The sequence below is a fragment of the Acinonyx jubatus genome, chromosome B2 (assembly GCF_027475565.1).
Source record: "Acinonyx jubatus isolate Ajub_Pintada_27869175 chromosome B2, VMU_Ajub_asm_v1.0, whole genome shotgun sequence".
Classification (NCBI taxonomy): Eukaryota; Metazoa; Chordata; class Mammalia; order Carnivora; family Felidae; genus Acinonyx; species Acinonyx jubatus.
The window spans coordinates 140,143,294-140,165,223 of NC_069385.1; the positions used below are offsets into that span (position 1 = coordinate 140,143,294).

Consider the following 21,930-nt stretch of genomic DNA (forward strand, 5'->3'; position numbering starts at 1 on the left):
GGGGGAACAGAGCGTATACCAAATAGACAGACGGGGATGCCACCTCAAATCTCTTTCAGGACCAGAAAATCAATCAATAGTAGTAAATGAAGATATTAATCCCTCCGCTTTTGAAGCTATTAATACCACCTTTCGTTTATTAAAGCAGGCATACACCTAATATCTAATGGTTTCTTGTAATTACCACAGAATTGAGAATAATACTCCCGGTAGGAGCCTCCGAGGTGGACCCAATCACCCTCATCTCCTGGTATTGGTGCCCTGTGTCATCCGTGCTCTTTGAGTGTGGGGACCCAGTAGGGTGTTACTTCCAAGAGCAGGTTACAAGAAGACTTGATTCCATCTTGCTCATATCTTCTCACTTTCTTGCTGACATGGTCTGAGGAAGCCACCCGCCATGTTGTGAGCGGTCTTGTAGAGAGCGGTCCACACGCAAGGAATGGAATCCTGCTAATCATCACATAACTGACCTTAGAAAAAGGCTCCTTTGGCACTCCCCCAAGTCAAGCCTTCAGATGAGACCAAGGGTCTGCTTGACAGGTTGACCACAACCTTATTAAAGACCTTGAGCCAGAGGCGCCCAGTTAAGTTGGGCTCAGATTCCTGATCCACAGAATCTGTGAAATAATAAATGTTGGTTCTTTAAGCTGTCGAGATTGGGGTAATTTGTTAGCGTGGCAATAAAAAAAAATAATACGGTACTCTTTTGGGGGGAGGGAACTTTATTATCTCATGAGATACCCATAAAAAAAAGTCTTGTTATTACCCCCATTTTACTGAGGAGGAAGCTGAGTTCAGGACCTTGTTACTTGAGAAAGTCATTTAGCTCAAATATGATTCTACCAAGCTCATGCCCTTTGACCACATTTGCAAGAGCATTAAAAATCTGAGAACCGAGTCCTGCCCCTAACTCTACCGGTATTATCCATGCCACTGAGTTGCTCAATTACCCCATCCGAATTCTAGACCCTTCATGGGTATGATGAGATGATTGAGGTGGGAGTCTCTAAAATCCCTCTGAGCTCAAAATTTCTCCATTCTATACAAGGAAAACAAAAGTAAGTAACTGAAGTTCTTTTGATGGCTGGGGGTTATAATAAAAAAAAAAAAAACAAAGAAGAAGAAGAAAGAAAAACTATGCCTCAGCTCCAGACTCTGTCGGGTGTTCCTGTGCTCATGCCAATGTGTTGTCCTTGTTTCTGTCACTGCCCACTGCAGAGGGGTGTGGATCTCCATTATCCTGACAGTGAGCTTTCTCTGGAGGAATAGTCCTCTGCAGTGACCTTCCCAGATCCAGTGCTGCCCAGCTCTGTGGGGTGTAAGTGCCAGGTGACATTTAGGAGGCCAGTTTTTATTAGCGGGTTCTATTCTCTAAAGTATTGAGTGACCCGTGCTTAGAAAAGCATAATCTCATTTTTGTAACTTACCTCTTTTAGTTAGCACCTAATGGTTCAGGGAGCCAGAGGCATCACCGAGAGAAAATCAATGTAAAATATATTCTTGAGTACTAACTGAAAGAACTTACCATTATATGATGAGTTAACAGTAAGTTATCAGAAATGTGACTACCTTTATTGTAAGTGATTTTTTTTTTATCTACACACGAGAGGAATAGAGTAAATGTACTGTGCCATTATGAACCTGTCAGTCACGTACGTATGAGACATCAGCTCCATCTAGAACAAAATTTCCTGCCACTCAGAAATCATGTTTAACATTAATCTGTTATTCTGATCTGCACTCACTAGATTTTTGATGGACAGATGAACTTATGAAATTTTTAATACATTTTCTAAAAAGCTAAAACTTGGAGCTAAATTGACTTTTTGGTGAGAACCAACCGTCACAATCTAATGTCCACTCCCATTGTTCAGTAGAGTCTTCCCCATCTTGTCATGATTAAATGCCTATGGACACCCTACAGAGATACCCAGAGGAGAGACATTCTGTCAAGATTGTGGCCAAGTTATTGCCGATGGCAAATTCGGAGTAAGAAAGTAGACCACGGCACGATCGCAAATATGTACTAAATTTATCTACTCACAGATGAAGAGAACAATACATTTGAAATACTTGTTTTCCCTCAGGCAGGATAAAGATGGATAGATAAATAAACATCAGCAATGCTGTGTCTGAGGCACAGAATAAAAAAAAAATCTATTTTTTAGGGGATGACATCCTAAATTAAAATAAACGGCAAAGATTTAAAGCACAAATGGGCAACCAAAAAGAACTGATGAGCAAACATAAAAAGAGACGCAGAAGACATTTTTTAAAACTCACAGGACATGTAATTCACCTGAACTAGGAACAGTGCTATTACCTTAAATATTAATAGCCTTAGAGGTGTCCTCGCCATTTACCCAAGTGGACACTGTCTTTTGGGCACACCTTCCCTCCTCCCACCCTTGAACTACAAGGACTATTACAACGGGATGATCTCACAGACTGAAGCTACCTTCAGTACTTAGAATCCAAAAGGACCTTCCTTGACAAGGATTATATACTATTTGTTCTCCTAAATCACTAGGGGTCACCCACAGTCAAGAATATCTTTTGAAACAATGCAACCACTTGACATTTCGTGGCATTTGCATATTTCAGGATATTTTAACAGCCTATCTCAGCATGAGACACACTTATAACTAAAAAAGTCTTTGTTGTTTGTTGGAAATTCAAATTTAACTGAAAAGCCTATATTTTTTAAGTTTTTTTTAGATGTTTGTTTACTTTTGAGAGAGAGAGACAGAATGGAAGCAGGGGAGGAGCAGCGAGAGAGGGAGACAAAAAATCCGAAGCAGGCTCCGAGCTGTCAGCACAGAGCCTGACCTGAGGCTGGAACTCATGAATGGTGAGATCATGCCCTGAGCCGAAGTCGGATGCTTAACCCACTGAGCCACCCAGGCACCTCAGACAGCCTATATTTTTCTTTGCTAAGCCTGACAGTCCTACCCTTCAGCCCCGAGAGGTGGCAGGGCAGTTAGCCAGCTAGTTGGTGCACAGCTGAGATTAGAAGTCAAATCTCAGGGCTCCTGGGTGGCTCAGCCCGTTAAGCGCCTGACTTTGGCTCAGGTCATGATCTCACGGTTCATGGGTTCAAGCCCCGAATTGGGCTCTGTGCTGACAGGTCAGAGCCTGGAGCCTGCTTTGGATTCTGTGTCTGCTTCTCTCTCTGCCCCTCCCCTGCTCTCACTGTTTCTCTTTCTCTCTCTCAAACATACATAAACATTAAAAATAAAATAAAATAAAAAAGAACTCAAATCACAAGACACTTAGCCATGAGCACCTTCCAAAGTGTAGTAAAGCCAGGAGGAAAGTAACAGCTAAACTAATCTGAGATGCAAATCATTAACCACAAAATTATGAGCACGGTGGCTTTGGGGGTAAGCTTCTCTTCCCATGCAGCCTGTGGTGTGTCCCCTCAAGTTTCCAATCAGCACAATGGGTCAGCCCACAACAATGACAGGAAAGGTTTTCAAACAGATGTTGACCATGACATCCGAGGCACCTTCTATCACAACCACACACCCGACTTTGGGTCTTTTTCCTCTCTCTAGATCCTTTCTTTTCTTTTCAAATTCTCTTGCACTTATTTTCTTTTTCTCATCCTTTTTTAAAATTCATGCACCTTGTGCCATCCTAATGGGGACTCCCCCAACTAAAATAATATTGAAACTTAGTAATCAAGATGTCCTAAAAGAAGAAAAGGCAAAGCCATAGAAGTAGACAATGGATTCGTGGTTGCCAGGGCCTGCAGATAAAGGGTGGGGTTGGCTACAAAGGGGTGACAGAGCTGTTCCATATCTTGATTGTGACACTCGTTGCCTAACTGTATGCATTCATCAAAACGCATGGGGTGGGGGGCGGGGGCGGATGGCTCAGTCAGTTGAGTGTCCGACTTCAGCTAAGGTCATGATCTCACAGTTCATGGGTTCAAGCCCCGCGTGAGGCTCTGCACTAACAGCTCGGAGCCTGGAGCCTGCTTTGGATTCTGCGTCTCCCTCTCTCTCTGCCCCCTCCATCCACTCATGTCCTGTTTCTCTCTTAAAAATAAGTTAAAAATGATAATAAATACATAAACAAAAATAAATAAATATAAACATAAGGTTTTTTTAATCGAATGGATTTTTCCCCAGGTTAGCTGCACATTTTCAGTAAATAAATGGTAATTGCTTTAAAGTTAAAAATGCTTGAATGACAATCACCACATACAAGTCTCATGACAGTCGTGAGTAGAGATTTGCCCATTGCTACATTCTAGAAAAATCGCTGCAAGAACTTTAAAAGACTGAAGAAATCACATATTTTATTTAACCTTTGCTCTCATTATTTTCACGTAAACTAAGCCGATGACTATTGGCTAAGGTAATTTGTTTTTCTTACCAGTCTGTATGTGAACGTTATACAAAAAATGAAGCTTCGGTTTCTGCCCTAATTATTACATATTGCATGTATCGTATTCATAATGAAATCTGGCCCAAATTTTAATGAAGAGACATTTTTGTTCTGTCTTCAAATGTTCTAACACCCTAGTAGGGATTCCAACCAGAATACAGAATTTCTGGAAGGACCATGGGAAGATACAGTTCAGGTTAAAACTTCCAGTCACTGTGCGGGGAAAATCCAAATCGTTTCTTATAATTGTGTTAAGTAAAACTATAAAAATATACATAAAAACAAGTAAAATAACAAAACCAATTAAGTCTCTCTTAAAACTATGAGATGCATCCCAGCAGACTTCAGGCTAGTTCTGTTGGCTTTCAAGTGGCATTTCCTATACAGAACACGGAAATCATTGACCATTGATGGAGAGTGTAGACTCCATCACCCTTGTTGTAAAAACACCTTGTTGTATAAACATCTAGTCAGCCACAGGACGGGCAGTGTAAGAAGCAAAAAGACAAGGACATTTACCCTCAAGCTGTGGTTCCCAAACAAGAGGTGCATCAGGACAATCAGGACAACCTGGGGGACTTGTCAAGGCTCAGATTTTTGGACTCCCCACTTCTCCCCACCCCCAAGCTGCCGATTCAGCAGGGCTGGGTGGGACCCAGGAATTTGCATTTCTAACAAGTTCCCAGGTGATGCTGCAACCGCTCCTCTAGGGCCACGTGCAAAGAACCACTTCCATGGAGAGAACAATGGTTACCCTGGAGCAGGAAGGGCGCTGGCGTGAGAACCAAGAACATCAATGCCAAAGGCAGGTTCAAGGATAGGAGCTCCAGAGAATGATGCCTGGAGTTGAATCCTAGCTTCTCAGCATCAGTGTTTCCATCTGTAAAATGGGGATTATAATAAATCCAACGTCATTAAATTATATCATTCATTTAGATTACTTGGCATGGTTCTCAGATGTTCTCAAGAATCGCTAGCTTCAACCATTCAATTATTATTAGCTGTGACACAAGAAAGGCACATAACATACACGTTATAGTTTCCATAGAAAGAGAAGGTTGTATTCACTGATGCTTAAGAACTTATTACTCTAAATTCTGATTCTAAATATATTTTCCATACCCCTTATTCAAGACAATTTAATATTAGTCCATTTAATATGTTACAATCTCCTAAATGATCAGGGGCGTAAAAAGAAGGGTAACACGCGTTCCCTACTCTTGCCCTTGAGAGGTTGCCAGTCTGGGAGAAAGACCATGCACACGTGAAACAGTTAAAGAACAATTGAGATAGTATGTGATGAAGCTCCACAGTGGTTCAGACAGTTCAGGACCAAAAAAAATGTCGGCTCTCCCAAGTTCAAAGAGAATTGACGCCTTAGAGCTTCATGCAGAAGGGTATGCAGGATCGTAAGTAACATCGGTTCAGTTCTGTGTGCAGCTAAGATAACAATGTAAGAAGAAGAAAAATAAACTTTGCACCACTTCCAGGGCAATCTGTATATGTTATCTCAGTTGGTATCCCATTTCATACATGAGAAAAACAAGACTCGGAGATGTTAGGTCATTTGACCAAAGTCACACAGCAGATGTGAGTATGAGGCTCATAGTCAGCTCTTTGGACACTCTGTGCTCTTCCCATTAAGCCATGGAGTGGAAAGCAATTTAATCAAGGCCACGGAGAGAAAAATGAGTGTATGATATTCAAGAAATGGGTCGATATATACTGGTCAGGAGATTTAATTTGGTAAAATTGTTAGCCCGTAAGATTAGAGACAGAACTGAAGTAGGGCAGATGATGATTAGGGGAACTCTTGGAATACATTTTGAGGGTTTACATTTATCTTGAGGTCCATAGGTAGTTACTGAAAATACACTATTTATTGGGGTCCATGTTAGATTTAAGGAGAAGCAAGGTGATCTCATTCACTCGTTTACTCATTCACTCATTTTTTCAAGAGTGATTTCCTGGGCACTAAATACAGGCCAGGTTTTGTGCAAGGTCGTGGGATTTCAAAGACACGTAAGACACGGTTCTGTCTTGGAGGAGATGTTTGTCTAGCAGATGAGAAATGTACATTAAAAATTATAATTCCATTCGATAAATAGTAGAAGTAGAAATAAGTCAAGTGCAAGCCTACATTTGACTGCTAAAGATTTATTTGTAGGGTTTTCTGCATTTGAGTGCAATTAGCATTACATCAGTTACCAATGACTGTCTCTGATTCACGTAAGAGAATTCCAAAACACGCTTTGTTACAAATCCTAGGATAGCAGATACAACATTTACCTGAAGAAGAATAAAATTCTACCAACGGAGTAAGGGAAGGAGCAGGAAGGACTACATATAATGTGGGGTACTTTAGCGGGATCCTAAAGATGAGTAGAAATACATCTGGCAGACGAAGGGAAAATACATCCCCAGCATCGCAAAGGCCCAGGGCCCTGAAATAGCTCAGCCTATTAAGAGATTTGCAAGAAAGTTGCAAAGTTTTGCTGGAGCTTAAAAGGCAAGACTGTTAATAGCCGAGGGCCTGGACTATGGTGATTGCAGTGGAAGACAGATAATAAATGATAAATGTGCTTCTTAGAGAGTTTAAATGACATTATCTACGTCAAATGCCCAATAGCCTCCTTGGCACATCTTGGGCTCAACGTATGTTAGTTCCTTCCCTCTGTCTTCCACTTCGCACCTACTTCTTTTATAAAAATATACATGGGTTTGAACAAACACACTTACCTTTTAATTCACTGATGTCACAGCCCAAAAGTGGCAGAAGTGGCTGGACCCAAATATTGTAGCAGCCCCCTAAAAATGTTGACTGAGATCTAACCCCTCACATATGTCATAAGAAGCCCTAGAATTCATTCTGAAATGTAGGTTCCAAGACCAGGCCCCCAGAGTCAGAAGTTCTGGAGGTAACTCAGCCCCGGGAGCTGGCAGAATATGAGCTAACCCCAATAAATAGCTAAGGTGCAGCCAGGTTTGAGAATGTTTATAGAAGAGCTCCCAGTTGTGAGACAGTACACCCATACTGGCTACAGTGTTTTTTAAAATATTTGCATATAGTTTTATGTTAATTCTGAGCTAAAGTTTATATTCCATGAGATGCACAGTGAAGTTTCAATTTCACTGAGTTTTGGCAAATATAAATCCCATGTTACCCGCCCCCCATCAAGCTAGGAGACAGCTCCCTCACCTAAGAAAGTTCCTGAGGCTGCTTCTCAGTCGACCTCTTCTCGCTGGTCCCCAGAGTCCACCTCTCTTCTGATTTTTATCACCAATGATTGGCTTTGCCTGTTTTAGAATTTCACATACGGGAAAGCACACAAGATACACTATTCTGGGTTTGGTTTCTTTCGCACAATGTGATGTCTTGTAAGAGTCACTCATGTTATTTAATATATCTATGGTGTACTCCCTTTTCTTATTGAGTAGTAGTTCATTTTACAAAGATACTGTAATCTGTTTACCCATTTTCTCATTGGTGGACATTTGGACGTTTCCAGTCTTGGGTTATTGTGAATAAAGCTACTAAGGGTATTCTTGTAAAAGGGTTTTCGTGGGCATAAGTTTTGGCTTCTCTTGAGTAGATACTTTGGAGGGGTTTGGTGAGCCATAGAGTAAGTATAGGTTTAACTTGATAAGAAACTGCTAAACTTCTTGCTGCTGCCTTTTGACTGATTCTATGGACTCGACAAGTATTCCTCTGGCTGAAGATTGCTTTGCTATTGCTTTCTCCCAGCAACGAAGTGGAATGAAATTGCAATCTGTCCGTCTGCAGCTCTGAGACCACCATTCACTCCCATCATGGCCTTCACACACGAATGTCTTCAACCCCCTTCCCGCCGGCTGCAGTATCCTGCGATGCATGAGCGAAATTTATGTGGTCACAAGAAGGAACCGTGAAAACTCCTAAAACCTCAGTGTTCTAAAATGGTCCTTTACATTGTCAATGGACAAAACCACTTACCATAACAAAGGCCAATGTCTTCATGAAGTTACACTTATGGAGGGCCAAGAATTGAATCGAACAAGTGATATGTAGCTGCCCTAGAGAATAGCTTTAAAAATAGATGAACAGGGGCACCTGGGTGGCTCAGTGGGTTAAGCATTGGACTCTTGATCTCTGCTCAGGTCATGATCTCACGATTCATGAGTTCAAGCCCCACGTCGGGCTCTGTGCTGACAGTGCAGATCCTACTTGGGATTCTCTCTGATTCTCTCTCTCTCTCTCTCTCTCCCTCTCTCTCTCTCCTTCTCTCTCTGCTCCTCCCCTGCTCGCTCTCTCTCTCTCGCTCTCTCTCTCTCTCTCTCTCTCTCAAAAATAAATAAATAAATAAACATCTTTAAAAAAAATAACAAAAGATCTGGGCCTCATTTTGTTATTCGATCAGCTTCCACTTGCCGCCCCTAATGTCCAGTTCTCTTCCATTTGCTCCAGAAATAGATTTTATGAGATGATCCACATCAGGGTGGGAGACAGGGGGGTGAGAACAGCTGTGGTAATGACAATTCCTTCCTTCCGAGACGTGCCAGGTCAGGAACAGTGACAAACTCTAACACTTTATCATCATTCCCCCTTTCCAGAGGGTGGACACATTACCTGAGTTTCATTTCCCCAAAGTGCACTCCTCAGCATTTCAATATGGTGCTGGAAGCGGATGTCCCCTATACCACAGCATCCTCAAATGAGCCAAAAATGAAAAGGAGAAAAAAAAGGGGGGGAAGGCATATGGGAACAATGTGTGCATACACGTGAAAGACAAAATAAAAGGAAAATGGTCTGGAAACGTTAAAAGTTCCTGTAAGTGTGAAGTGTTATGAAGAGTAGTGTATAAAGGACTGCCCACGTCTTCCCTGGTGCAGGAGGCAGGGGGAGAGGCCAGCAGCTCACTCTTTAAGGTAGAATAGAAATAAAAAACGTATGCTTAAAGAAAATCTGTAGCAGCATCATACGCTTAAATGGCCTTACTTTATAGGTCATAAGCCTGTATATGTTTTTTTAAGTTTATTTATTTTGAGAGAAGAAGAGAGAGTGCAGTTGAAGAGGAGAGGGACAGAGAGAGAGAGAGGGAGAAAGAGAATCCCAAGCAGGCTCCGCACTGTTGGCACAGAGCCCAACGCCGGGCTTGAACTCACGAACTGTGAGATCATGACGTGAGCCAAAAGCAAGAGTCAGAGGCTCAACCGGCTGAGCCACCCAGGTGCCGCCACAAGTCTATATTTTAAGGGTGAGTTTCCTGTCCTCTCCCCTAGGTAATGAGCCCTATCTTCTCCCAATTAAAAAATAAGTCAGTTTAAAAAAATAACCGACAAAGGAAAAGTGATTTACAGCCACCATCCGGATGGCAATACAGAGAGACCGTTCTGCAGGTGACCTTGTGCAAGGTGCCACGTGCAGACCAGACAGGGGCAGGTTTGAGAAAGTCAGAACGAGCTTCCCTCCTGGAAGCAGGGGTACAGACGACCTGTCTTTCGACCCCTGTCAGAACCTCGGGGCCTCTGGGAACCTGCAGCCTCATTCCCTGTGCCTGGATGACTCCTCCTCTGCTTTTTCTTTTCCCTCTGCTTTTCTCCTTTCCTTTGTGGTCTGGTGCAACCCCATTGTCCCTCCGCCTGCTCAGCCCAGGGCCGCAGTGCAGGGACAGCAGCCTGAGGGGAGGGATGATGAATTCAGAAACACAGGATCAGCGGAGAGATTAGGCTGTCGGCCTCCGAAGCACTTTCCTGCTGAAGAGCAGATAAGCGGGGGAAGGTGAATGAGAACACTAGTCACGGCAGATGGTGCGTGAGATTTGGAGCCGGGAGGGGAAAAGGGAAGTTACGGGGTGAAGGAGAGAGAAGGGGTTGGGGGGACAGGGAGAGGAGAGAGAGGATGTGGCCAGCCCGCGGGGTCTGGGCCGAGCCTTTGCCCTTGAGGGAGTGTCTCGGCGACCTAAGGAGCCTAAGGAGTATAAAGTCCCCTGGGCCCATGTGGCAGAACTGTGCCCGGTCAGGTGCAGGTCAGGCACATGAGCTGGGGTCACATTCTCGCCCCGAGTTCCATTCACCTGGTTATTTCCAAGGAGGCCGACTCTACCCCAGAGCAGCCGTTCTGTTCATCTGCCTGCAATTCCACAAGATCGAGAAAGGGTCTGGTACATAGTGGACACTCGATGATTATGTATGGATGTGAACTGAACCATGATTCCCCTCAAGTCACTGCTGAGAAACCAACTCGAAGCACACAGAGGCGGGCTTTGTCTGGAGCAGACAAAGGTAATGGAGGTCAACCTTATCCCTACAAGTGTTTCAGAAATTTTTTGTAGCGGAGAAAACATTAAACGCCATCTTAGATGGGAGTTCCAATAGGTAAGGCAGGGAAAAAGAAAGTTTCTTTGCCTGAAGCAGGAGTAGACCTTAGGGCATCCCCTCTTCCAAACCAGCCCTCGCCTCCCTTCCCCCACTGTCCCCCAGACCCCTGTCAACTCCTGAGAGCATAGGACAGGGCCACAACTGGCAAATCAGTGCTCCAAAACATCCTGAGACCCAACAGCAAGCTTCAGTGCCTTGAACAAGATTGGCTAAAGAGAGAACGAGTGTCATAATACAGAATGCCACATCTTAAATGGGGGGGGGGGGGGACTTAACAACAAAAACACAAACAACCTGATTTAACAATGGGCCAAAAATTTGGATAGACTTACTCCAAAGAAGATATACAAATGGCCAACAGGCATACTAAAAGATACTCAATGTCAATAATCATTAGAGAAATGCAGATCAAAACCACAAGATACAACCTCACATCGATTAGGGTGGTTATTATATAGAAGAAGGAAGGAAGGAAGGAAGGAAGGAAGGAAGGAAGGAAGGAAGGAAGGAGAAAGAAAGAAATGGAGGGAGGGAGGAAGTAAGGAAGAAAGAAAGAAAGAGAAAGAAAGAAAGAAAGAAAGAAAGAAAGAAAGAAAGAAAGAAAGAAATGGAGGGAGGGAGGAAGTAAGGAAAAAAGAAAGAGAAAGAAACAAAGAAAGAAAAAGAGAAAGAAAGAAAGAAGAAAGAAAGAAAAACAGGAAGAAAGAAAAGAGAAAGAAAGAAATAGAGGGAGGGAGGAAGTAAGAAAGAAAAAAGAAAGGAAGAAAGAAAAAGAGGGAGAAAGAAAGGAAAGAAAGAAAGAAGGAAAGAAAGAGAAAGAAAGAAGAAAGAAAGAAAAATAGGAAGAAAGAAGGAAAAGAGAAAGAAAGAAATGGAGGGAGAAAGAGAGAAAGAAAGAAAGAAAGAAAGAAAGAAAGAAAGAAAGAAAGAAAGAGAGAAAGAAAAGGGAAGGGAAGAACAGGGGTTGGTGGGAATTTCTCTCTCAATCAGAGAATTTGGAACACCTGTGCACTCTAAGTGGGAACGTAAAATGGTGCAGCTACTATGGAAAATTGTATGGCAGTTGCTCAAAAATTAAAAGCAAGATTACCATACGATCCAGCAATTCCACATCTGGGTATATACCCAAAAGAGATTAAAACAGAGACTCAAAGAAATATCTATACCCCCATGTCCACAGAAGCATTATTTGCAACAGCCAAAAGGCAGAAACCACCCAAGTGTCTGCTGACAGATGACTAGGTACACAAAATGTGGTGCATCCAAACACTGGGGTATTTTTTAGCCATAAAAAGGAAGGAAATTCTGGCACCTACTGCATCACGGATGAAACCTGAGGTCACTCAGCTGAGTGAAATACACCAGTCACAAAAAGACAAATACTGTATACTTCCATGAGGTCCCTGGTGCCGTCAAATTCAAAGACAGGACGTAGGAGGATGGTTGCCAGGGGCCAGGGGACAGGAGGGAATGGAGAGCTATTGACTAAGAGTCTTGGTTTTGCGGGATAGCATTCTAGACATGGATGGTGGTGATGTTTGCACAGTGGTGAGAATTACACACTGAAAATGGTTACAGTGGTCAATTTCCGTTCTGTGTGTTTTATAATTAAACATTTGGGGGGAAGGGCAAGGACAGGAGGAAAATGTCCGCATACCTTGAGACGGGTCCCCGTGCTGGGACACCATCTTTTGTGGTCACAGCCCCAACCACAGAAACCATGGAAGGCATCGATTCAACAGCCCCCACCTCCTCATCATGCCCATCTTCAAGCTTCGTGTCTCGGAGGGCTGAATGTGTTCTGGTCAGCTTCCACGGCTGCCACCAATCATCCTTACGTGGACAGAGTTTGAATTCTTCTCGTTTTGGCTTGATTCTCGTCTTTCATCCCACCGTAGCAACCGCCGTCAGGCAAGTGCACAAGAGTGGGCAGATGGATGCAATTTCGACCTAAGACTAGGTGCTTCCTGTGCTCATCTCCTCTCGAGGAGTCCAGATATGTTCTCTTATGAAAAATATCGATCTACCCTATTTGCTCACTCAGGCCAAGCGGAACACTAAGTAGGAGGCTTCCAGCCATGCTGACATTATACATCCTACTAACATTATGTTAATTAACTGAAAAGCCACACATTGATTTTCCTTGAGAGGTTCCAAGGATCAGATATCAATGGATGGACTCAGCTAAGCCTAATTTACTAATGGATTTTTAACTTCTGTGGAGGCAAAAGCTTTAAGGGAGAACTCATTTTCCATTTGCCAGAAGAAATGAAGAACTCACCTTTTCCAACTGGTTATGAAATATCTGGTAATTGTGGGTCAAAGTGAAGACACTTTGTTAAACTTGGGCATTAATGTCTATCCTGTCAAGGCTCTGTACAATGCCATATATCAAAAAATGTTTAGTGCTTATAAAATGGTTATGTACTTAGGAAAATCCCTTCAACAGCCCAACAGAACACCCTGCTAGGCACTGGGACCCAAAAGTAAATGAGACACATTTGCTCCTGGAGCTCACAGTCTGATAAAAATAGTCGTCGGGAATCCCTGCATTGAATGGCAGTAGGTAGCCTTTAGTGATATGACCTTCCAAACTTCTCCCTAAAAATCTCACAGTCAACATTATCGTCATCCCTTAGGCTGATTTCCAGCCAGTTTTCCTGGATACAAAGAGAATAGAATCACCAATAACAAAATAATAGTTTCTGCGACCCATCTCTCCTAGGACAGCCCCGAACATCCTCCCTGGTTCGAGAGGATATGGTGGGTCCCCCGCGAGCTCTTGAGGGCCTTTGGGTGCCTCTTGTGGCTCTAGCAGCATTGTCTTGCCATACTTGTGTCACTCTAATCCCAATTGAGGGAGAGCCCTGTCCCCTCTTATGTCAAAGGCTACTGTCATTCACCAAAACCTGTTTCCTCTTTCCCCGAGATACGCAGCTGTACCACACTTCCCAGCCTCCTTTGCAGTTTTATGGCACTGTGAGTGAGTTCCAGCCAAAGACACCATTTCCTGGGTTGGCCCAGGAAACCTCCTGTACGACCCCTTGCTCTCTCTCTCTCTCTCTCTTTCTCTCTCTGTCTGTCTCCATCCCCTCGCCTATCTGGCAGCTAGGGTGGTACCCAGGGTAACCTTGGAAGGCCCATGTTGAAGATGCCAGATCTGTCATCCGGGTTCCCTGAATGACTGCATGGGGCAAGGTTTTCCCTCTCCCCACCCCTTCACATACACCACTCCATCCAAGTCCAATACCCACCCCTCCCCAACTGGTCTTTATGTCAGCAAAATACAAACTATTGTGTAAAGCCACTGAAATTCAGGAGTTTATCCCTGTCGGCCAGAGGCATGCTTCCTCAAAAGGTAATGAAGCTTAAGTTTTGAGACCCCTCACTTTCATGGTCCCCTTCCAAGAACCGGGAACCGTCTCCGGCAACGGGTTCACGGGGCCATATTTTTCTAAAGTGTGCAGTAATGAAATGTTTTAGCTACAAGTGGCCAAGACCACATTCCCTTTCCACGTTGATTTGCCTTCCTTGCACCTCGCTGCGGCTCCAGTAACACTGGAGTGGCCGGGAGCACTTCCGGAATCTGGTTAAGGGAAGTTTATTTGGGAATTAATGGGATCTATTTATCTGATTCAAAGTCGATTCCGGGTATACTTAAGTTATTGCTAGCTGTACCAATATAGATATGACTTTCCAGGAATTTTTCTGATACCCTGTGCCGACTCACCCAGTATCCAAACATGAAGGAGTAGGAATAAAGACTCCACTTCAACGTGTCTTATGAGACCTGACACCACAGGGGCGGATAGTAGAGAACAAGGTCTGAAATGCACCTGACAGAGGCTTCTCTGTAGGAATTCCCTGTAGCTGTTAAGACATGTAAATATGGAAGCAGACAATGTGGTTCTCATCAACACCTAGTCAAAACAGAGACTGCCTTTTGTTGGTACATACAATTATAAATATGCCATGTGGGGTTTTTTTTCCTTTTTATTATGAGAATCACTCAAAATAGGATCTTTCAGGATTCTTGGGTTGGTTGAGCTCAAGCAGTAGGAATACCACGAAGAGGACATCGTTTGTATTGTTTTCAGTCTTTTATTCATCCTAACAATCAATAATGGAGAATTAATTTTGATTAACCATCCCAGAAGAAAGACGAAATTATGTTTTCATTCTCTCTAATAGAAGGTGATAGTCAAAATCATCATCACATGAAGAGACGAGCAAAGTGTGTGTCACCAGAGAAAATAAGAAAACAGGTATTAGAGAGACGTGTCAGGTAACTGGAAAAAATATATTGTTATTTTTCTGGGCTTTGTACTCTTTGTCAGCTTTTTAAAAATGTAAGTTGCTATGGTTTACTTTTTCATTCTAAGGAAATACTTCCTTCCACACTAAATTTTACACCTATAATTGTGCATTCTTTTTTTTTTTTTAACGTTTATTTATTTTTGAAGGAGAGAGAGACAGAGCATGAGCAGGGGAGGGGCAGAGAGAGAGGGAGACACAGAATCCAAAGCAGGCCCCAGGCTCTGAGCTGTCAGCACAGAGCCCGACGCGGGGCTCGAACTCACAGACTGCGAGATCGTGACCTGAGCTGAAGTCCGACGCTTAACCGACTGAACCACCCAGGCGCAAGTGTGCATTCTTTTCGTAAAGAGAACACGCAGGACCCCTGGGTGGCTCAGTCGGTTGAGCATGTTCTCATGACCTCATGGTTCATGGATTCGAGACCAGCATTGGGCTCTGTACTTTCAGCTCAGAGCCTGGAGCCTGCTTTGGATTCTGTGTCTCCCTCTCTCTCTGCCCCTCCCCTGCTCATGCTGTCCCCCTCTGTCTCTCAAAAAATATAAATTTAAAAAAAAGAAAAAAGGAATGACCAACATTTCACAACCTCATGCCTCACTGAACCCAAGTCCCCGCCCTCCCCCCCCCCAACATGCACCTGGGAGAACTCTACTGAATCAGCTTTAGGGTTACCCAGAGGTACCGGGTCCCTTAGGGGAACTGCTCCCTGTCTCAGTACTCTAGGGCATGCCCAGGGGTAGGTCTCTTCCCCTGGGCCCACCCCTCATTCCAGTTCCTTCTCTCAAGGAACATGGCACCGGTTCTCTGAGGCAGGAAGACAATATGGAGGCATCCTCTCACCTGTGCACACAACCATCTCTCCCTTCCAACCGGCATTCCTGGACTCGGCATGAACACCTGCATTCCAGCTCCCCCTCAGACGTGGTGCCAGTGGTTCCTCTTGGGGGCCATCTGTCAGATCCAATAAAAGCAGTCACTGTGCCTCCCCTGAGCTGGTCAGGCGAGCCCAAACCTGGCTGGCGTGCCAATTAAACCTCCAGACATGCCCGAACATGTCTGAAGTCACAGCGGCCCCCCAGCTCAGACATTTGGCTTCCAGACTTTCTGGCCAAAAAAGTGCTTCCAGGTAACGAGGTGTCATTCAGTCCTGTGAGCAAGGGGTGAGACCCCTCACCGTGTTACAGATCGGGGGACCAGCTCGGAGAGGGTCCCGTAACCTGTGTGGCACAGACTGAGCCCTGAAACCCGAGGCTCTGTCTCCTGAGTCTGGGCTCTTGCCATGGAGCTCCTCTGTGGCCCTGAGATCGGCTGAGATACAACCAAAGGTGACGGTGCTGAAATATTAGTACAGCTGCAGAGTTTTCAGAAGATTCGGGGCCGGTTTGCTGTTATTTATTGTTTTACGCAGATAACAGGGAGGGGTGCCTGGGTGGCTCAGTTGGTTCAGCATCTCACAGTTCTTGATCGTGAGTTCGAGCCCCTCATCAGGCTCTGCACTGACAGGGCAGAGCCTGCTTGGGATTCTCTCTCTCTTTCTCTCCCTGCCCTTCTCCTGCTCGCTCTCTCGCTCTCTCAAAATAAATAAACATTTAAAAAATAAAAGCAAACAGAAAACGGGGGAAAGAAAAGAAGAGGCACCTTCCACCAATAATAGACATGAAATGGGCTACTTCTCGCTTGACCCACTTCATTCTGGACTGAGAAGGAATCAAACAAATGACCCCTATAATGTGTTTCTACTTGAAACAATCATCAGGAGTATATAACCAGGACAAGAAAGTATGTCTTCTTTTCCCTCAGCATTGTACAGCTTTAAAAGGGGTAGTGTGTAAAAGGGGTAGATGGAAGAAAGGACAAGAATCTGATTTTAGACAGAGAGAGGAGCCTTAACACACGGGAGGCATGATGCACCACAGGGGAGGTGACTCTACGGGGACTGTTTCTCAATGGGTCTTTGGTTGAGGAAGGTGAGCCCCAGGCCACCTACTTCCCCCAGAGGTCAGCTCAAAGGAAAGCTGAAGCTGGGACGAGCTACATTTCTGCATAAGAAAATAACGGGATGTTAGGAGTTGTTCACTGACAGCTTAAGACACTGGGGTTGGGTAGACGAGGGTAGACTTGAAGGAGGAAAATAGAAGGGACGTTTGAGGGAAAGAAAGGGGCCTGAACGATAGCCACAAAGCAGGAGCCAAAGTGGGTGTTGGTGGCTCAGCAGGAAATGCCCTGAAATAAGAAAAGGCTGGAGAAACTTAAAAGGGGGAAGAGTCCACAATTCTGTCCAAAGAGTTTTCTTGCAGTGCATGTAATGTTAACACCCTTGCATCCGTACCCTTTTCCCTAAAACCTCCAGTGAAATTTCTGTTCTCAAGTCGACGTAGGGTGCTTCTGACAGAAGGGACTGGTCTGGGAAGAGAGCGGTCTCAGAAGCTGAGGGCGATGACCATGACCGAGGGTAGCTCCGAGGCCCTGGGAGAATGAAGCCTCTCAGAAAACTCAAGGTAGCAGAGATTACTTCTCGCAACATGTAAGGTGGAGACTCAGTCCGTCTTGCCTGGATCCCAAAGGATGACCAAAAAACTTTGCAGAAATTGGAGATGTCTGGGTTGCATGAGCACAATATAAAATAACTCCCTAATAAGGCTGATATTATTGTTTGAATCTTAGCGTGAGGCAAAGGACGTCACGCAGGAGCAGAAGCTGAGAGATCTGAGACCAAAAGCGAGGGACGCAGCTAGTGGCTGGGTTGGATGAACTCAGGTGATCTGCTTCCGGGTTCCCCGCCCTTCCCAGGACACCCCCTGTCTGTCACAGGCTGCACTGTGTCTCCCCCCAAATTCATAGGTTGCAGCCCTAACTCCCAGGACCTCAGAATGCAAATATATTTGGAGATAGGGCCTTTAAAAAGGTAATTAAGACGAGGTCATGACAGTGGCCCCTAATCTAATACGACTGGTGTCCTTAAAAGAAGACCCCTCTTAGGACACAGAAACACACAGAGGAAAGCCCATGTGGGGACACAGGGAGAAGGGGAGAGGCCTCAGAGAAAACCAACCTGCTGAGACCTTGATCTTGGACTTCCAGCTTCTAGAACGGTGGGAAAATAATTTATTATTATCCCATGCTCACAGGTCCCTGAGGTCCGAAAGGTCCTGTCCCCACGTGCCAAAGTACCCAAAAAAATTAAAAAAACAAAAAAAAATCCCAAGTATAAACAAGATTCCTGGGATAACGTGCACTTTGTATTTTGAGTCATTTCGTCCACCTGTGGTAAAGTTACTCCATACATACAATGTATCTTTTCACATAAACTTCTGGTTTCAACAAATTAAGTGCTATTTCAGGCTAAAAAACAAGGAAAATAATCCATGTGCTCCTTTGTTCTGGTCTCTGGGAGAGCAAAACATCTACCCTATTCAGGAATGAAAGTTATCCCAAAACTACTGATGGATTACTAAAACAAAAAATTATTTTGTATTTCACTTAATCATTGATTCTATGTTTTTACACGGCATCTAAACTTGTAAAACCTAGTTCGTGATCGGACCCTGCAGAGCAGTGTGGAATAATTGGCAGCGAGTTCCCTGTCATGTTGCCTTTAGAGGTATTTGTGGGCTTGGGGTCAGTATTATTTAGCTCGGCACCTTACAGTTAACTGAGTGATGAGTCATTATGATTTTTAACATTTTCGGTATCAAAAAGACAGCACAAGAACAGGAGGGTGCCCACAGAACTGAGCTCATGGAGGACCCTCATTTAGTTGGAAAGGTAACATGATACACGACTGGCAAAATGTATCATTGTTACCACTAGCCGAGAAACGTTTGTCCCACATGTAAGAATGTATTTAAAAGTCTTCCCAAAACCCAAACCAGGGGGCCTGGGTGGTTCACTGGGTTGAGCTCTGACTCTTGATTTCAGGTCAGGTCATGAACTCAGCTCACGTCATCAAGTCACGGTTCATGAGATGGAGTCCCACAGTGGGTTCTGGGCTGAGAGCTCGAGCCAGCTTGGGATTCTCTCTCTCTCTCTCTCTCTCTGTCTCTGCTCCTCGCCCGTTTGTGCACGCAAGCTCTCTCAAAATAAACTTTTAAAATAAATAAATAAATAAACGCATAAATAAATAAAATTTTTCCCAGACCCAAACTACATGCATCCCAACACAGCACCCTTCTGCCTTCTGAGTCCTCAGAATTCATGTACGTGGTAGACACAGTTTTTAGACTTACCTAGTTGATCTATTGATACTGGAAGAACAAAAGTAACTTCCCCTCTCAGATTTCTGTTCTCTTCCTCAGCGCTCCAGGACTTTGGACAATAGCGGCTGAAAGGGTGGGCCTACGCCGGCCGACTCCATCTTGTTCTGTGTCCTCCACCTTGACTGACTATGTCCCGGACATGACCCCTTTTCCGGGAAAATCGAAGAAACCTCAGACCGCGCCTCCTCCCCTTGAGTAACCTCCCGCTCACCCGTTCAAAACTTCCTGATCAAAACACGCCCAGCGACCTGCGTAACAGGACGCAGACCCTTCCCCAGCCAATTGGCCAAGGCCACTACCCTTCCCCAGCCAATCGGCTGAGCCCACAGCCGTTACCTCACCAACTGCCCCTAGACCCCTATAAAACCTTTGTGCTTTTGAAACTCGCTCTCTCTCTCCGGTATCTCACCGCTGCGTCAGTGCAGGTAGGGGATTGAGCTCGAGCTAGCTTGAATAAAGGCTCTTTGCTTTTGCATCGGACTCAGCTCCCTGGCGGTCTTTGGGGATCACGAATTCTGGGCATAACAGCGGCGATCTAGAGAAATCCAGAACGAAATGGTGTTGGGTCCATTGGGTACACAAAAACATAAGATTATATCCTTATCACACAAACAAAATTTTTCCTGGACCAGCGCCTCTGAAACCTTACTGAGCATCACACGATGTTGTAGACTGCAGACTCGGGGAGGCCTGAGACAGGTCCTGAGGTTCTGAATTTAGGAAGAACTCTAAGCTGACGCTGATGCGTTGCTCGATGGTGTAGCAAGGATATATTTACTCTGCATGGCAAGGGTCTAGACACATAGATTCATAAATCCATAGAAGCATCACTAGGCGAGTACTAGAAAAAATGTAGAGAACGTTTTTATAATTGGGGAGGTTCAGAATTTCATTCTAAAGTCATAAGGCACAGGGATGAGAAGTATGGCACAGGGTATACAGTCAATAATACGGTCACAATGTTGTATGGTGACAGATGGTGACCACACTCACGGTGGTCGGCACCGAATAACGGATAGAAGAATGGATACGTTGTACACCTGAAACGAATGCAACATTGTATGCCGACTACACTTTAAAATGAAATGAATAAGCAATTACAATTAAAAGAAAAAGGAAGAAAGAATTTCTTTCTCTAGCAGGTTTAAAGAAAAAGACACACAGGTTTCAATGCATAAAAACGTTAAACTTGTACATGACACAAACTTGTGCATGGTGAAGTTGAAGGATAGGAAAGGAGCGGAGAGAGTATTTCCAACATACGTAACACAAATTGCCGTTCAGAATGTATAAAGCACCCCTTCAAATCATAAAAAAACGACAGAAATCACAGAAGAATTACAACTCAGCGGTCAACGTGCAAATTGTATCAACCTCACTAGTAATCGAGGAAATGCAAGCTGACACCACGTAAGATCGTCTCTAGGCACCCGGTTGTCGAGCAATCAAAAACAATGGTGTGTTAGCATTTTACACGCTGTCATTTAAATATCGGTTGCTACAGCTCCAAAAATGGAAATACTGTGTGTTATCACAGATTCCATGGTGAAGATGAGGAAACTGAAGCCTCGTGACGTGAAACGTCTTGCCCACAATCACGTACTGTAGCAGCCAGTCTAGAACACTGGCTTCCTTAGTGGCAGGTTAGTTGTGGAGTTAACAGAGATCAGGAAAAAAAGTCCCAGTGACATTCTGCAGTTCATAAAACACCAAGACCTGTCCTTCTACTCCATTTACCACGGTTGGTAATGGTGTCGGTGCTTAATTTTATATAATGATGAAAATGGAGGATTCAGCTTTGTTTTGATCAGATCTTCCTTTTATTTACATTCACACCATAATATATGCGCATATATTATATGCATATAATATATGCGCATATATTATATGCATATGCATATAATATATGTATATATATGGTGAAATAATTGTATAAATCATTACGTAAAAGTATGGCTTAGAATTATATAAAAATATTTTCACTTTTAAGAAAACGCAATTTTAGTGTTTTTTTTTTTAAGTTTTATTTATGTTGAGAGAGAAAGAGCACATAAGTGGGGGGTCACAGAGACAGGGAGAGAGAGCTATCAGCACAGAGCCCAACATAGGGCTGGAACCTATAAAACCGTGAGATGATGATCTGAGCCAAAACCAAGAGTCAGCCAAAACTCAACCGACTGAGCCACCCAGGTCCCCCGAATTTTAGTGATTTCTTAATAGCTCATCAGATAATAAAACATGTCATCATCATCACTTACTCAGCATATCCCCAACATTGGACACTTGGTCATTTCCCCCTCTTCCTTGCTTTTGCTATCTAAGTACCATCTTGACAAAGAAGCCTGTGTTAACAATGAGGTCATTCTTCCTTTAGGATAGTCACTGAAAAGTAGAACGTGAATCAAAGAGTGGAAACATTATAAATCTTTTGGTATACATCAGCAGACCCCCTCCCAGAAAGATGATGCCAGTTAGGGCACACATCATCCATGTATGAATATTGCCATTTTTAAAAAATAAATAATGTGATTGCTGAAAAATTCACCGTTTACATTTTGAGTTTGTTAACTACTAATGGGGCTAAACATTTTCACAGGTTTCATTAACT

At 43.9% G+C, this 21,930-nt stretch overlaps 1 long non-coding RNA gene across 3 annotated transcripts in view; it reads right to left on the reverse strand.

Annotated features, from left to right (window-relative positions):
• Window positions 1–19,523, reverse strand: part of LOC113593952 (uncharacterized) — a 124,037-nt gene extending 104,514 nt beyond the window's left edge. For all 3 annotated transcript variants that reach the window (XR_008298765.1, XR_008298764.1, XR_008298766.1), the window contains exons 1-2: window positions 19,293–19,523; window positions 15,907–16,017 (exon numbers count right to left, since the gene is read on the reverse strand). This is a non-coding gene — a long non-coding RNA (uncharacterized LOC113593952). The remainder of the gene's footprint in view (window positions 1–15,906; window positions 16,018–19,292) is intronic.
• Window positions 19,524–21,930: the final 2,407 nt, after the last annotated feature.